The sequence below is a fragment of the Oncorhynchus gorbuscha genome, linkage group LG15, assembly GCF_021184085.1.
Source record: "Oncorhynchus gorbuscha isolate QuinsamMale2020 ecotype Even-year linkage group LG15, OgorEven_v1.0, whole genome shotgun sequence".
Lineage (NCBI taxonomy): Eukaryota > Metazoa > Chordata > Actinopteri > Salmoniformes > Salmonidae > Oncorhynchus > Oncorhynchus gorbuscha.
In genome coordinates, this window is record NC_060187.1 from 52,602,491 (window position 1) to 52,619,867 (window position 17,377).

Genomic DNA, 17,377 nt, shown 5'->3' on the forward strand with positions numbered 1-17,377 from the left:
TATGCACACACTGGTCCTGACCGCTCTGCACATTTTAAAGTTTGAATGAGGTGTCTAGCATAAAGCTGCAATATGTAACTTTTTTGGGTGATCCAATTCACATAGAAATGTGAATTATGGATATGTCATTCTCATTGAAAGCAAGTCTAAGAAGTGATATATATGTTCTATGTGCGCTATTTCTATGATTCCTTGATTAAGTTTCCCTTTTGCATCTTTTACTTTTGGTTTTGTACACCAGCTCCAAACAGATAAATGCAATATTTTTAATTATGGAACATATATTTCACAGCGGTTTAGATGGTACAATGATATTCTACAATATACATGCTTTTTTGTAACAAACTGAATTAGGTGAACTATTAGAATTTTAGCACCCAAGAAATGGTGGAGCGATTTCTGTGTAGTGCATTTTAAACGGTGTAAATGGATTCGTTTTCCAGATAGTATATTTAAAGTTGGGACTTTTGCGCCACAAGTTCCATCTATGTCAAATGTCCTGTTTAAGCCAGGCCAATGAGAGATGACGAAAGGGGGCGGGATCCTCTTGATGTCTGGTGCGCCGGCGCGGATGTTTGTGTAGCGCGAGATGATGTTTTTGTTGTTCTAATCTTCTGAATATGGCTTCGTAGTTCTTTTGACAAGGCGTAGGGAAAGCCCCCCCAATTTATTTCAGCTTGCCTTCAAGCATCGCTGCAAGATCTGCGCTACACACACCGTGACACAGCCGAGGAAATGCGGACTTCTAGCCTTTTCGCTACGGGTTAAATGGCTGCAGCACCCACACCGTAGCAAGCTGGTAAGTAGTGCTAAACGGTGTAACTTCACGCTATGTATTTTTAGTCGTTCGAATGACCGGGTTAGTGAATAATATGATGGCATTATGTCCAAGCTCTAGGAACTATTAAGCAATTTGGCAGTTGTAAGCTAATGATGTGAAGTGGCGGACTTTGGCACTCACTCTGTTTATTTTTTACAATAGTTGAGGTGCTCAACATTGAAGTTGCCCAATCTCAGTATAAAGTAGACAGTATAATATTGCTACTGTAACGGTATTGGAACTGTTGTACATGCCGTGAATTGAATTGCACTTCCTGACTGCCAAATCACAGAGTTTCTAAACCCAGAGGCACAACATCGTAAGACTTTCGGGAACGCTTGCGAAACAGACCAAGCAGTCCAGGTTTGAGAAGTCAGTGGAGAGTAATTGTTACTCAGTTAATTTTCAGAAATCTAAAGGCACAGCCTTGATTCGAGCCTATGTCTTAAGTAGTTGAACACTCCAGCCTCTGGAAGATGACAAACAGACACGTTTTCATTTCATTCAGAAACAACTTCATATCGAAGGATGGTCTTTATCTTACGGCCTGCACATGCGCAGTTTGGCGCGAGACGACCGTTTGACCCATTTACGTGTTTCTGCGCATCAGTTTCGCAAGCTAACATCGCCATGACATCGCAAAGTGCGATAGGCAGAAACTGCTTCTTCAGTAGACATCTTCATACTGTACTATCTTTGATCAAATTTTGAAAATGCTATGCAATTATTAAGAATTTTTTATGTGTTTTTTGACATAGGCTAAAATAAGAATATGCTATATATTTGACATACGTGCAGCTGTCTGTTAAAAATATTTTTGTTGTTGTAATATAGCCTAATATCGTGCATGTCTAGTGTCAATTGTGTGCGTAAAATTACCGTGCGCAAAATATTTGTGTGCATAAACTCCAGTCAGGCAAAAGTTAAATTTTTCTTTTTTCTTGGTTACATGCTTGTGCAATGGGGAAAAAGAAGGATGGCATAAATCGTTAGGTCTACCTGCCTTCATTCACCAACGTAAAGTCTGACCATTTATATGAATTAATGTGATAACTTGCTCAACATATTCTTGATTGCAGTTGATCATGTCATACAGTGAAATAATATCTTAGGTTAGAACTTCATAGGCCAACATCTGCCAAGATGCGATTTTCTAGAAATATCATCTTGAAATGTGAAAGCAAAGCATGCATTCATCCAGTTTTGGTTTACCTATATGCCAGTCATCTGTTGTTTATGAATTCTGGAGAGAGCCCACTGCCCAGAATGAAATTACGCTTAGCCTAGTGATGGGTTGCTTTGTTGGGAAAGCTTGAGTCAGTGCACTGTAGTGGGTCGCCTGTCAGAAAACACACATTACAGTAATGTTGATCGTATTTGATCTCCTTAATATGGTGGTATGACATTTTCTGTGCATTTGTCATAGGACATGGTCAATATTTTTAGTTTTTATTGTCCGCGTTTGACGCGATGCGTTCTTGGTTCTTTTTTTACACACGTTAAAAGGTACTCCGTCAAGGGCATTTTAGGCCAAACAGTTAGACTATACCGTAGGCCTACATGACATGCCCATGATATAAAAATATGATTTGCATGGAATCCTGAAGCATTTGCTTTGCATCTATTCCTTATTTCCTTCATATTTTCTATACCCCATATATTAATTACTCATTAGTGTGGATAACTTTAAAATCTGCATACATTTCTTTCATTTTTTTATACTGTCCTTCATTCAGAGAGAAGTAGCTTGCTCTTTTGGAAGTTTAGAAGTTTCCCTGTGCACATTCCTAATAATCTCATTCACAACCCATCACCGTTTCATTAGCAAATAAATCTACTAATTTCAATCAGGTCAGTGACCGGTCCAGTGGTTTCAAAAACCTGCCCCTTTATGTCATCTCTGTTGCCTGCGTCTTTTATTATTTTCCCTGTACAAGTGTGGTTACAGCTTAAGTGTAATACTAACTAGCACCACCAAGACATTTTCTGACGGAATGTGTCCAAGATGCTCTCTGATCGCCCTCTGCAATTGGTTGGTCGCTTCGTTTTGTTGTTCGATTAGATTTGTAATTGATTTCTGCCTCCTCTCCTAACGGCTAAGTAGAGAATGTCACTTCAATAATGTGTTGAAATATATTATTTTACTTACAATGTGTACTGCATTGAAACATAAACATGGTATTTTAAGACAAAAATCTTGTTCCTCTTGTAACTAAAATCAAAGAATGTCATTGGTCTCATACACTTACTATATTTAGTAGATGTTATGGCGGGTGTAGCGAAATGCTTGTCTTCCTAGCTCCAACAGTGCAGTAATATATATATATATATATATAACAATGCACAGAAAATTTAAAAAAAGTAAAATAGAGTTTTGAAATTTTAGAAGGAGAAATGTCAGAGGCTGGAGTGCGTGTGCGTGTACAGTGCATTCGGAAAGTATTCAGACCCTTTGACTATTTCCACATTTTGTTACGTTATAGCCGTGTTATAACATTTATGAAATAATCTACACACATTACCCCATAATGACAAAGCAAAAACGGGTATTTAGACATTTTAGAAAATGTATAATCTCTAAGGATTGGACCCCTTTTTTTTCCTATTTTCGCCTAAAATGACATACCCAAATGTATCCTGAAGCAAGGATATGCATTTTCTTGGTACCACTTGAAAGAATATAACACATTAGATCTGGTAAATGATAATACAAAGATCTGGTAAATGATAATACATTTCATCTTTGAAATGCAAGAGAAAGGCCATAATGTATTATTCCAACCCAGGTGCAATTTAGATGTTGGCTGCTAGATGGCTAGATGTGCAAAGTTTTAGACTGATCCAATGAAAGATTGCATTTCTGTTATTTCTTTAAAATCAAGACTGCCCAAATGTGCCTCATTTGTTTATTCATAACTTTTCATGTTCAAAACTGTGCACTCTCCTCAAACAGTAGCATGGCATTATTTCGCTGTAATAGCTACTGTGAATTGGACAGTGTAGTTAGATTAACAATAATTTAAACTTTGCCAATATTATATATGTATATGTCCTGGGAAATGTTCTTGTTACTTGCAACCTCATGCTAATAGCATTGGCCTATGTTAGCTCAATCGTCCTGCAGGGGACCCACCAATCCTGAAGATCAAATACAAAAAAAACACATCACATTTACATAAGTATTCAGACCCTTACTCAGTACTTTATCTTGGGTATGATGCTACAAGCTTGGCATGCCTGTATTTGCGGACTTTCTCCCATTTGTCTCTGCAGATTCTATCAAGCTCTGTCAGGATGGATGGGGAGTGTAGCTGCACAGCTATTTTCAGGCTTCTCCAGAGATGTTCGATTGGGTTCTTGTCCGGGCTCTGGCTGGGCCAGTCAAGGACATTCAGAGACTGTCTTGGCTGTGTGCTTAGGGTCGTTGTCCTGCTGGAAGGTGAACTTTCCCCCTAGTCTGAGGTTTTCATCAAGGATCTCTCAGTACTTTGCTCTGTTCATCTTTCCCTCAATCTTGCTGCTGAAAAGCATCCTCACAGCATGATGCTGCCACCACCACTCTTCACCGTAGGAATGGTGCTAGGTTTCTGCCAGATGTGAATCTTGGCATTCAGGCCAAAGAGTTCCAATCTTGGTTTCATCAGACCAGAGAATCCTGTTTCCTTTAGGTGCCTTTTGGCAACTCCAAGTGGGCTGTAATGTGCCTTTTACTGAGGAGTGGCTTCCATCTGGCCACTCTACCATAAAAGCCTGATTGGTGGAGTACTGCATGGTTGTTCTGGAAGGTTCTTCCATCTCCACAGAGGAACTCTAGAGCTCTGTCAGAGTGATGATCTGGTTCTTGGTCACCTCCCTGACCAAGGCCCTTCTCTCCCGATTGCTCATTTTGGCCAATTGGCCAGCTCTAGGAATAGTCTAGGTGGTTTCAAGCTTCTTCCATTTTAAGAATGATGGAGATCACTGTGTTCTTAGGGACCTTCAATGCTACAGAAATGTTTTAGTACCCTTACCCAGATCTGTGCGTCGACACAATCTTGTCTTCAAGCTCCACAGACCATTCCTTTGACCTCATGGCTTGGTTTTTGCTCTGACATGCACGGTCAACTGTGGGACCTTATATAGACTGGTTTTTCTTTGCAAATCATGTCCAATCATTTTATCACAGGTGGACTCCAAGTTGTGGAAACATCTTAAGGGTGATCAATGGAAACAGGATGCACCTGAGCTCAATTTCGAGTCTCTGAGCAAAGGGTCTGAATACATATTTAAACAAGCTATTTCTGTTAATGTTTAACCTCTTTCAGCTAGGGGGCACTATTTTTATGTTTTGAAAAATAACGTTCCCAAAGTGAACGGCCTATTTCTCAGGCCCATATGCTAGAATATGCATATATTTATGGTGGGGAATACACATGCGGAGATCATCCGTTCACCCACATCGCGTCTCACAAAGACACAGCGGTTGGAACCAGAAATGTCCAATTTGGACTCCAGACCAATGGAGAAATTTTCACCGGTCTAACGTCCATTGCTCGTGTTTCTTGGCCCATGCAAGTCTCTTCTTATTATTGGTGTCCTTTAGTAGTGGTTTCTTTGCAGAAATTCGACCATGAAGGCCTGATTCACACAGTCTCTTCTGAACAGTTGATGTTGAGATGTGTCTGTTACTTGAACTCTGTGAAGCATTTATTTGGGCTGATATTTCTGAGGCTGGTAACTCGAATGAACTTATCCTCTGCAGCAGAGGTAACTCTGGGTCTTCTTTTCATGTGGTGGTACTCATGAGAGCCAGTTTCTTCATAGCGCTTGATAGTGTTTGTGACTGCAATTGAAGAAACTTTCAAAGTTCATGTCTGAGCCAATCAGTTACTCTAAAACGCATTAAGAAGGAAAGAAATTCCACAAATTAACTTTTAACAAAGCACACCTGTTAATTGAAATGCATTCCCAGGTGACTACCTCATTAAGCAAGTTGAGAGAATGCAAAGAGTGTGCAAAGCTGTCATCAAGGCAAAGGGTGGCTATTTGAAGAATCTCAAATATATAATACATTTTGATTTGTTAAAACAAAAATTGGATACTGCATGATTCCAAATTTGTTATTTCATAGTTTTGATGTCTTCAGTTTTATTCTACAATGTAGAAAATAGTAAAAAATAAAGAACAACCCTTGAATGAGTAGGTGTTCTAAGACTTTTAACCGGTAGTGTATGTTTCACAAGTTTGGACATCAAAGTAGAGTATAGTACCTTTATTGTGTATTCAACTCTAGTACTGTATTGCACTATACTCTACTTTTATTTTCTTTACTATACTTTAACATAGTGTGCTGTCCAAAGTTGAGAACCAAACTGTGGTTTGTGACGACTATGATTTCCCATTGATTGTAGCCAATTCTATTGACTTTTCCCTAAGTGCCGTCCCAGAATTTTTGGCAACCAATCGCAGCGCGCCAATGGATAGCAACTGTCGCCGAGTCCAACACCTCAGACAAGCACACGTTTGAAATGCACTACCAGTCAAAAGTTTAGAAATGTCCTTGTTTTTTTGTCCATTAAAATAAAATAAAATTGATCAGAAATACAGTGTCAGCATTGTTAATGTTGTAAATGACTATTGTAGCTGGAAATGGCTAATTTTATTTAAAAATATTTAAAAAATCATAAAATATCTACCTAGGCGAACAGAGGCCCATTATCAGCAACCATCACTCCTGTGTTCCAATGACACGTTAGCTAATCCAAGTTTATCATTTTAAAAGGCTAATTGATCATTAGAAAACACTTTTGCAATTATGTTAATACAGCTGAAAACTGTTGTATTGCTTCTTTAATTAGCACAACTTCTTTAGACTAGTTGAGCATTGGCATTTGTGGGTTCGATTACAGGCTCAAAATGTCCAGAAACAAAGAACTTTCTTCTGAAACTCGTCAGTCTATTCTTGTTCTGAGAAATGAAGGCTATTCCATGCAAGAAGTGGCCAAGAAATTGAAGATCTCGTACAACGCTGTGTAGTACTCCTTTCACAGAACAGTGCAAACTGTCTCAAACCAGAATAAAAAGGCTCGTGCACCCTAGAAAAACAGTTTGCAGATACACCGTGTAGGCAAGTAAGTCTACATTATGAGACTATTGTGGATAAGAGCAATAATATTTTTATCTGTCAAACGGCAGTTAAGCATTGATTGTCATATCACCAGAAAAGACCATCAATATTTATTGGAACAGAGCATCAAACTCATCACCATGCACTTTCACCACCCTATGAAACATAACTGCATGGTGTCTCGAGTTGTAGTGGGAGGACCACACGCCATATTGTCGCGTGACATGATGGTTATGGTTTCAATATATGCGCACAAAGGAACTTCCACTGACATTACTCGCATAATTAAGTTTACAGACACAAAAGCATCCCACCACGTCGAACAAAATAATTCTGTCTGAATTTTTAAAATTGCACCGAAACTTCCAGTTTCCATCACAGTTGTTGTTTTATACGATTTGACTTTTGTGGCTGCAAACGTGGTTATGAGTAAGATGTGGAATCTAATGAAATAGTCAAATGCCACCCACGGATACTCCAATCCCAACCCAATAAGTATGCAGTATCAGTTCTCTATGTCTGACAAGTAGGTTGGAGCTGCAGCCTGGAGTGTTGTTTCTTTATCCAATGTAATGTATTCTCATCGAATTTGGGGATTGTTTTTTGTCCATGTTCAGAGTTGGGACATTAACCCATCATACATCCTGGTATTACCAGGTTCTGACCACTAGATGGTGGTGTTAAGGTCATAGAGTTTCTCTCCCTACAGTACAACACTATATATATATATATGCCATTTAGCAGACGCTTTTATCCAAAGCGACTTACAGTCATGTGTGCATACATTCTACGTATGGGTGGTCCCGGGAAACGAACCCACTACCCTGGTGTTACAAGCGCCATGCTCTACCAACTGAGCTACAGAAGGACCAACCACACTATTTTTGCATAATGGCATGCAGTGTACTGGCCTAGGCAGAGTGGGAACACGTAGGAGGCTTTTGTCAACTGTAAACCAACTCTGGGTCTGAATGGAGGTGTTTGTCACTGTGGGCAGAGAGTTATTACTAAGATTGGCTGGGCGGTGGTGTGGGTAAACTCCCTCAGCAGGTTGCCTGCCGTGGGAGGTCTGTTTACCACTGGAAGACCCCCTGACATCCAGCAACCTGTTGCCCTTTTTTTGAACACACTTAAACGGAGCTCCCACCTGTTGACTCTCCCTTGAGCCTGTGTTTGTGCAGGGGAGCGCCCAATGGGTTATACTTCATTAGCATAGTTTATCATAGTCACAGAGGTTACAAATATCCGCTGAAATGCCGCCCGGTTACACTCACCGCACCAATCGTGATGGCAGCACTGGGATTCTGCTATACGGGGGAAGCTCTGTGGAGGGAATTTGAATTGGTCTTTCCCTGCCTTTCATGGTGTTGCTTCAGCTACTCAGTTCCTGATGTTTTGGATTTTAGTTGAAATTGATGGGATGTCTTTGCTCAGTTGTTGAGTTGTATGGTGAGTCATTCCATTTTTCATACAACTCCCTCTCTCTTTTCAAATTGTCATTCACCTTATATTATAGTTACCGTAGAATGACTCTATGGGCGCTATGGGACTATAGGCTGAGTGTGAGAGTTTTCTCTAGACAGAGAGTGTAAGTAGAGGAGTGTGAAAGTGTAAAAATATTTGCACGCTGTCCTGAAGCCCACACAGCAGCAGCGAAACGTGGGTGGAGGGAGGGGCCTCGCGTCTAAAAATGACACATCCTTTTTCTATTTTTGTCTTCGATCTTCCCCTCATGCCATTGTGCATCACATTTTTTCTTTCCTTTGTGCATCTCTCTTGTCAGTTCTATGGCTCTGAGTTGTTTAAGGTTGGGTTCAGACAGCTACTTTCGCAGTTGAAAAGACTTAGACCGACAGTGAGTGTTTGGTTTGCTTTCTGTGTGGGCCTTCTTCTGACATTTAAAAAAATATATATTTATTTATTATCTAGGCAGACACAAAAAAACATGTTCACAGATGGGTCGTTCCATCAATTCAGTGCCTTTTTTTATTTTACCTTTATTTTACTAGGCAAGTCAGTTAATTAAGAACAAATTCTTATTTTCAATGACTGCCTAGGAACAGTGGGTTAACTGCCTGTTCAGGGGCAGAACGACAGATTTGTACCTTGTCAGCTCAGGGATTCAAACTTGCAACCTTTCAGTTACTAGTCCAACGCTCTAACCACTTGGCTACCCTGCCGCCACTTTTGACAAGTGTAACTTAAAATTTAACTTAAACTTAATTTTAACATGAAGAGCACTTCGTAAAACAGCATGTTTTCCCAAATCAAGAGGTAAAAAAAAGTCATTATCAAGGTGCAAATAAAGTAAGAGTTGACAGTAAAGGGGTTGACGATTTCTTCTTAAATCAGACATAAATTCCCTTGTAACAGGGGGAATGGAAGCTTGTTAAGGTCACACAAGAAGTTTTGTCGTGAATGTTATGTTGATGACGTAAAGAATATTTGCTGGTCTGTGGAGTGTATTGAGGAGCAACCAGACTTGACACATTTCTGAAATTGCTTATTTCAGTTACTATTTCAGTTGTTCTGGTCGACCCTCTCAGTTTTCTACCACAAACACCAGACAATTGCCAGAAAGAGTAGAACCTGCTCACCTGCTTTTAGTCTATGATAAGATGTTCAATATATATATTTTTTTTAATATTTTTAAAGGAATAGTTTCACCATATTAAAACGAGTGCTCAGTTCACGTCATAGGGCTGACCTTAAAATGAGGGACAGATGTAAATGTATCACTAATCACATGAAATAAATACATAATCGTCAGAAGTTACTTTTTGTCAAAGCAACAAAATTATTAGAAATTTGGAGACGTTTGGGATTAAGAGGGCTAGTCTCTTCCTTGAACTGACACTGTTGTTGGCGGGACATGTGAATGCTGAATTATTGAATTCTCCATGTGGTCTACATTAAAGGGCACTTAAATTTAAGGGCTTTTCAAATTAAATATTGGTGCACAATTTCCACTTAAAATATCAAAGGGATGCTAAAGGGACTCATTTCTCAGCTCCTGTTCCTCAGGCAGTTAGGACAGCTAAGATAATCTAAAGCTACAGGGGATGCAGTGTCTGCTATTAGACCTTGTTTTTCTTACCAATAGGGCACCAGAGAGAATTCCTCTTACAGTAGGAGGACTATGTATTCATTCACCACCAAGTGTAGATCTATAAAGAGTCAAACAACCTACTTTAATCATATTGATCATAAGCCAGGGTGTTTTAGTCCTGAGCAATGTTTTGGTTTTTAAACAACATATTGAACAACGTCGGTTAAAATATTTTAATTTCATTTTGTACATTTTGTTGTGAGTTAAATGCACAGTTTTTCTAGAGAGCAATCCCATTCAAACCCGAACTGTGCAAGGAGTTTCCAACAGGCCTATATTCTACATAGTTTAGCACAGAAAACATTGTAATTTACTACAATGCGCATAATCCATTGTGCTCTTACTTGTCCGGGCTGTGTGGGGTTTATTTTACGCGTGGTGTGGTGCAGACACAGAGAGGGAGAGAAGAGACTGAAATTTTTTATATCGAGATGGATAGAGAGCAGTTGCTTAACCAGGTATCTACCAGAAAAATCAGGATCGATGTGCTTGATAGTTGGTATTCAGCAGTCCTAAAGATCTGCCTGATGATTTTGTCAGACAGCATAGGCAGCAGCTCTATAGAGATGAGATGTTTTACATTTATTTTAAATGTAACCTTTATTTTACTAGGCAAGTCAGTTAAAGACAAATTCTTATTTACAATGGTGGCCGACATCCTCCCTATGGGACTCCCAATCACGGCTGTTGTGATACAGCCTGGATTCGAACCAAGGTCTCTGTAGTGACGCCTCTCGCACCGAGATTCAGGTCCTGAGACCGCTGCTCCACTCGAGAGGCCAATAATGTCTGAGATAGTGACTTGGAAGTAAATAAAGTAATCAAATTAAACAAATGTAATATACACAACTGAAATATTTTATTAAAGTAATGTGACTTAATTATGGTTTTAAAACATATTTTTTAAATATTTTCTTATTATTTCACCTTCATTTAACCAGGTAGGCCAATTGAGAACAAGTTCTCATTTACAACTGCAACCTGGCCAAGATAAAGCCAAGCAGTGCAGCACAAACAACAACAGAGTTACACATGGAATAAACAAACGCCAATAACACAATAGAAAAAAAGTCTATATACAGTGTGTGCGAATGGTAAGGCAATAAATAGGCCATAGTAATTACAATTGAGCAAATTAACACTGGAGTGATGCAGAGAGTTAATATTTTCAGTGATGCAATCCGCGCTGGCATGCTGTCAATAACCTTCTGGGCCACATGATGGCAGCCCATTCTTGCATAATCAATGCTTGGAGTTTATCAGAATTTGTGGATTTTTGTTTGTCCACCCATCTCTTGAGGATGACCACAAGTTCTCAATGGGATTAAGGTCTGGGAAGTTTCCTGGCCATGGACCCAAAATATCAAAGTTGTTCCCTGAGCCACTTAGTTATCACTTTTGCCTTATGGTAAGGTGCTCCATCATGCTGGGAAATGTGTTGTTTGTCACCAAACTGTTCCTGGATGGTTGGGAGAAGTTGCTCTCAGAGGTTATGTTGGTACTATTCTTTATTCATGGCTGTGTTCTTAGGCAAAACTGAGTGAGCCCACTCCCTTGTTTGAGAAGCAACCCCACACATGAATGGTCTCAGGATGCTTTACTGTTGACATGACACAGGACTGATGGTAGCGCTCACCTTGTCTTCTCCGGACAAGCTTTTTTTCCGGATGCCCCCAAACAATCGGAAAGGGGATTCATCAGAGAAAATGACTTTACCCCTGTCCTCAGCAGTCCAATCGCTGTACCTTTTGCAGAATATCAGTCTGTCCCTGATGTTTTTCCTGGAGAGAAGTGGCTTCTTTACTGCCCTTGACACCAGGCCATCCTCCAACAGTCGTCGCCTCACTGTGCGTGCAGATGCACTCACACCTGCCTGCTGCCATTCCTGAGCAAGCTCTGTACTGGTGGTGCCCTGAACATGCAGCTGAATCAACTTTAGGAGACAATCCTGACGCTTGCTGGACTTTCTTGTGGGCAACCTGAAGCCTTCTTCACAACAATTGAACCGCTTTCCTTGAAGTTCTTGATGATCCGATAAATGGTTGATTTTAGGTGCAATCTTACTGGCAGGAATATCCTTGCCTGTGAAGCCCTTTTTGTGCAAAGCAATGATGACAGCACGTGTTTCCTTATAGGTAACCATGTTTGACAGAGGAAGAACAATGATTCCAAGCACCACCCTGCTTCTGAAGCTTCCAGTCTGTTATTTGAACTCAATCAGCATGACAGAGTGATCTCCAGCCTTCTCCTTATCAACACTCACATCTGTGTTAACGAGAGAATCACTGACATGTCAGCTGGTCCTTTTGTGGCAGGGCTGAAATGCAGTGGAAACGTTTTGGGGGATTCAGTTCATTTGCATGGCAAAGAAGGACTTTGCAATTAATTGCAATTCATCTGATCACTCTTCATAACATTCTGGAGTATATGCAAATTGCCATCATACAAACTGAGGCAGCAGACTTTATGAACATTTATATTTGTGTCATTCTCAACTTTTGGCCACGACTCTGTTGGATAGTCAGTTTTACGAGGGTATGTTTGGCGATGTGAGTGAAGGAGGCTTTGTTGCGAAATAGGAAGCCAATTCTAGATTTAAATTTGGATTGGAGATGTTTAATATGAGTCTGGAAGGAGAGTTTACAGTCTATCCAGACACCTAGGTATTTGTAGTTGTCCACATATTCTACGTCAGAGAAGTGATACTGGTCGGGAAGGCAGGTGCGGGTAGCAAACAGTTGAAAAGCATGCATTTGGTTTTACTAGCATTTAAGAGCAGATGGAGTGTTGTATGGCTTTGAAGCTCATTTGGAGGTCCAAAGAAGGGCCAGATGTATACAGAATGGTGTTGTCTGCGTAGAGGTGGATCAGGGAGTCACCCACAGCAAGAGCGACATCGTTGATATATACAGAGAAAAGAGACTGCCAGAGATCCGGACAACAGGCCCTCCGATTGGACACACTGAACTCTGTCTGAGAAGTAGTTGGTGAGGCAGTCATTTGAGAAACCAAGGCTATTGAGTCTGCCGAAAAGAATGCAGTGATTGACAGAGCCGATGAAGATGGCTGCACAGTACTGTCTTTTATCGATGGCAGTTATGATATCGTTTAGTACCTTGAGCTTGGCTGAGGTGCACCCGTGACCAGCTCGGAAACCGGATTGCACAGAGAAGAATTTGTGGGATTCAAAATGGTCAGTGATCTGTTTATTAACTTGGCTTTCGAAGACTTTAGAAAGGCAGGGCAGGATGGAAAAAGGTCTAAAACAGTTTGGGTCTGGAGTGTCAACCCCTTTGAAGAGGGGGATGACCGCGGCAGCTTTCCAATCTTTAGGGATCTCGGACAATACGAAAGAGAGGTTGAACAGACTGGTAATAGGGGTGGCGGCACATAATCTTACAAAGAGAGGGTCCAGATTGGCTAGCCCAGCTGATTTGTACGGGTCCAGGTTTTGCAGCTCTTTCAGAACATCTGCTATCTAGATTTGGGTGGTGGAGTAGCTGGGAAGGCTTGGGCAAGTAGCTGCGGGGGGTGCGGAGCAGCCAGGAGGAAAGCATGGCTAGCTGTAGAGAAATGCTTGTTGAAATTCTTGATTATCGTGGATTTGTCGGTGGTGACAGTGTTTCCTAGCCTCAGTGCAGGGGGCAGCTGGGAGGAAGTGATAAACAGTAATGTGCAGTCACTTCCATCATAGAACTTTTATTAATTGTTTTATTCTGTTACAACATTCAACCCACAATTTGTAGTGCTTGTAATGTAAAATAAAATATTTGAAACCGAAATAAGTTTAATAAAGTTTATTTTTTACTGAACCAACCTCGAGCACTAATGAGTTAAAAAATATATTATTAGTCTGTTTCTCCCTATTTCTGTTTGCCATTCTGTCCTTGTTTGTCCAGTGTAGGTATCTTCTGCAGCATAGATCTGCCCCTGTGAGATGGAAAAGGAAGATGAGAGTGGGGTCCCCAGAGGGTGATAAGGGTAGCGAGAGAGGTGTAGGAGAGGGGGAGAGAGAGGCAGTGTGGTCAGTCTCAGTGTTTTACTGGATCAGATGTCAGATCTGGCTGAGAATAAGTATCGATCTGTATTAACAAAAGACTCGCATGCAGGACTCCATTAGTTGCCAGAGAGGCTAGTCGGCTTGAACCTCTTTCCTTCTGACTGGAGTGGAGCTGTGTGTTTGAGCATTCATAGGTGTGTGTTGACCTTTTATGCTTTCTATCTACTTAGTTAAGGACACATTTGGCCCTGTAGGCCTGTGTTACGAAAAAGCTATGGCATCCCTCAAAGGGGCAGTTCCCTGAGTATAGTCTTTCTGCAGCAGTTGAGGTAGGCCTTCTTGTGGTATGTTTTTCACCCCCAGCCTACACAAATGCAGAACATGGGACAGACCCACACAGTGGCCCTCTATGTAAGTTTAAACTAGATGGGCACAATCTAAATGGATCATGTTTCTATCATAACACCACAGTCTGTGCACAAAGAGGGTTGGCTTAATGTAACCGCCCACGTCTAAAATAGGCTCCCCCCCGCTGCTATGTTTTGGCTCTTTTTGCGGGCTGTGTGTCCAGTTAATGGGGTATAAACAGTAACAACAGCATAAGTGATGAGTCAAAAGAGTTAGTCCAGGTAGCTATTGGTTAACTATTTAACTATTTTGCAGTCTTGTGGTTTGGGTGTAGAAGCTGTTCATGGTCCTGTTGGTTCCAGACTTGGTGCATCGTTAGTAGAGGGAACAGTCTATGACTTGGGTGGCTGGAGTCTTTGACACACAATGTTTTGGGGATCTGAGGGACCATGCCAAATTCTATCAACCTCCTGGGGGGGGGGGGGGGGGGGGGGGTAAGCATTGTTGTGACCTCTTCACAATTGTGTTGGTGTATGGACCATGATAATTCCATAGTGATGTGGAGTTCTTAACCTGCTCCACTATAGCCCCATGGCTGTGGATGGGGGCATGCTCGGCCCTCCGCTTCCTGTTCAACCAGCTCCTTTCTCTTGCAGATGTTGAGGGAGTTGGCATGGCACCACACTGCCAGGTCTTTGACCTCCTACCTGTACGCTGTCTCATCATGATCAGTGATCATGCCTACCACTGTTGTTGTCGGCAAACTTAATGATGGTAAAGGAGTTGTGTGTGGCCATGCACTTGTGCTTGAACAGGGAGTACAGGAGGGGACTAAGCACGCATCCCTGAGGGTACCCTGTGTTAAGGGTCAGTGTGGAGGATGTGCTGTTGCCTACCCTCACAACCTGGGGGTGGCCTGTCAGGAAGTCCAGGATCCAGTTGCAGAGGGAGGTGTTTAGTGATGAGTTGGGAGGCCACAATGTTGTTGAACTCTGAGCTGCAGTCAAAGAACAGCATTCTCATGTAGGTGTTCCTTTTGCCCAGATGAGAAAGGGCAGTGTGGAGTGCAATAGAGATTGTCATCCATGGATCTGTTGGGGTGGTATGCCAATTGGAGTGGGTCCAGTGTGTCTGGAATGATGGTGTGGATGTGAGACATGACAAGCCTTTCAAAACATTTCATGGTTACAAATGTGAGTGCTACGGGGTGATAGTAATTTCCACCGAAGTCCCTGTACCCAAGAACTATGGTAGTCTGCTTGAAACATGTACAGTGGGGCAAAAAAAGTATTTATTCAGCCACCAATTCTGCAAGTTCTCCCACTTAAAAAGATGAGAGGCCTGTACCTTTCATCATAGGTACACTTCAATTATGACAGACAAAATGAGAAGAGAAAACCCCCAGAAAATCACATTGTAGGATTTTTAATGAATTTATTTGCAAATTATGGTGGAAAATAAGTATTTGGTCAATAACAATAGTTTATCTCAATACTTTGTTATATACCCTTTGTTGGCAATGACAGAGGTCAAACATTTTCTGTAAGTCTTCACAAGATTTTCACACACTGCTGGTATTTTGGCCCATTCCTCCATGCAGATCTCCTCTAGAGCAGTGATGTTTTAGGGGCTGTTGCTGGGCAACAGACTTTCAACTCCCTCCAAAGATTATCTTTGGGGTTGAGATCTGGAGACTGGCTAGGCCACTCCAGGACCTTGAAACGCTTCTTACGAAGCCAATCCTTCGTTGCCCGGGCGGTGTGTTTGGGATCATTGCCATGCTGAAAGACCCAGCCACGTATCATCTTCAATGCTCTTGCTGATGGAAGGTTTTCACTCAAAATCTCACGATACATGGCCCCATTCATTCTTTCCTTTACAAGGATCAGTCGTCCTGGTACCTTTGCAGAAACACAGCCCCAAAGCATGATGTTTCCACCCCATGCTTCACAGTAGGTATGGTGTTCTTTGGATGCAACTCGGCATTCTTTGTCCTCCAAACACGACGAATTGAGTTTTTACCAAAAAGTTATATTTTGGTTTGATCTGACCATATGCCATTCTCCCAATCTTCTTCTGGATCATCCAAATGCTCTCTAGCAAACTTCAGACGGGCCTGGACATTTACTGGCTTAAGCAGGGGGACACGTTTGGCACTGCAGGATTTGAGTCCCTGGTGGCGTAGTGTATTATTGATGGTAGGCTTTGTTACTTTGGTCCCAGCTCTCTGCAGGTCATTCATATTATTATTATTATTATTATTATTATTATTATTCACTAGGTCCCCCCGTGTGGTTCTGGGATTTTTGCTCACCGTTCTTGTGATCATTTTGACCCCACGGGGTGAGATCTTGCCCCAGATTGAGAGAGATTATCAGTGGCCTTGTATGTCTTCCATTTCCTGATAATTGCTCCCACAGTTGATTTCTTTAAACCAAGCTGCTTACCTATTGCAGATTCAGTCTTCCCAGCCTGGTGCAGGTCTACAATTTTGTTTCTGGTGTCCTTTGACAGTTCTTTGGTCTTGGCCATAGTGGAGTTTGGAGTGTGACTGAGGTTGTGGACAGGTGTCTTTTATACTGATAACAAGTTCAAACGGGTGCCATTAATACAGGTAACGAGTGGAGGATAGAAGGGCCTCTTAAAGAAGGTCTGTGAGAGCCAGAAATCTTGCTTGTTTGTCGGTGACCAGATACTTATTTTCCACCATAATTTGCAAATAAATTCATTAAAAATCCTACAATGTGATTTTCTGGATTTTTCTTCTCATTTTGTCTGTCATAGTTAAAGTATACCTATGATGAAAATTACAGGCCTCTCTCATCTTTTTAAGTGGGAGAACTTGCACAATTGGTGGCTGACTAAATACTTTTTTTGCCCCACTGTAGGTAAGTCAGACTGGGTCAGGGAGAGGTTGAAAATGTCAGTGAAGACATTGGTCAGCGCATGTGCATGTGTACACATCCTGGTAATCCGTCTGGCCCTGAGGCCTTT

The 17,377-nt window shown here is 41.4% G+C and overlaps 1 protein-coding gene across 5 annotated transcripts in view; it reads left to right on the forward strand.

The window, feature by feature from the left end:
• The first annotated feature begins 542 nt into the window (after positions 1 to 542).
• The window catches only part of LOC123997480 (transcription factor HIVEP3-like), a 66,605-nt gene continuing 49,770 nt past the window's right edge, over positions 543 to 17,377 (forward strand). For all 5 annotated transcript variants that reach the window (XM_046301759.1, XM_046301758.1, XM_046301761.1 and 2 more), the window contains exon 1: positions 543 to 799. The gene's annotated coding sequence lies outside the window, so the exon portion shown is untranslated. The remainder of the gene's footprint in view (positions 800 to 17,377) is intronic.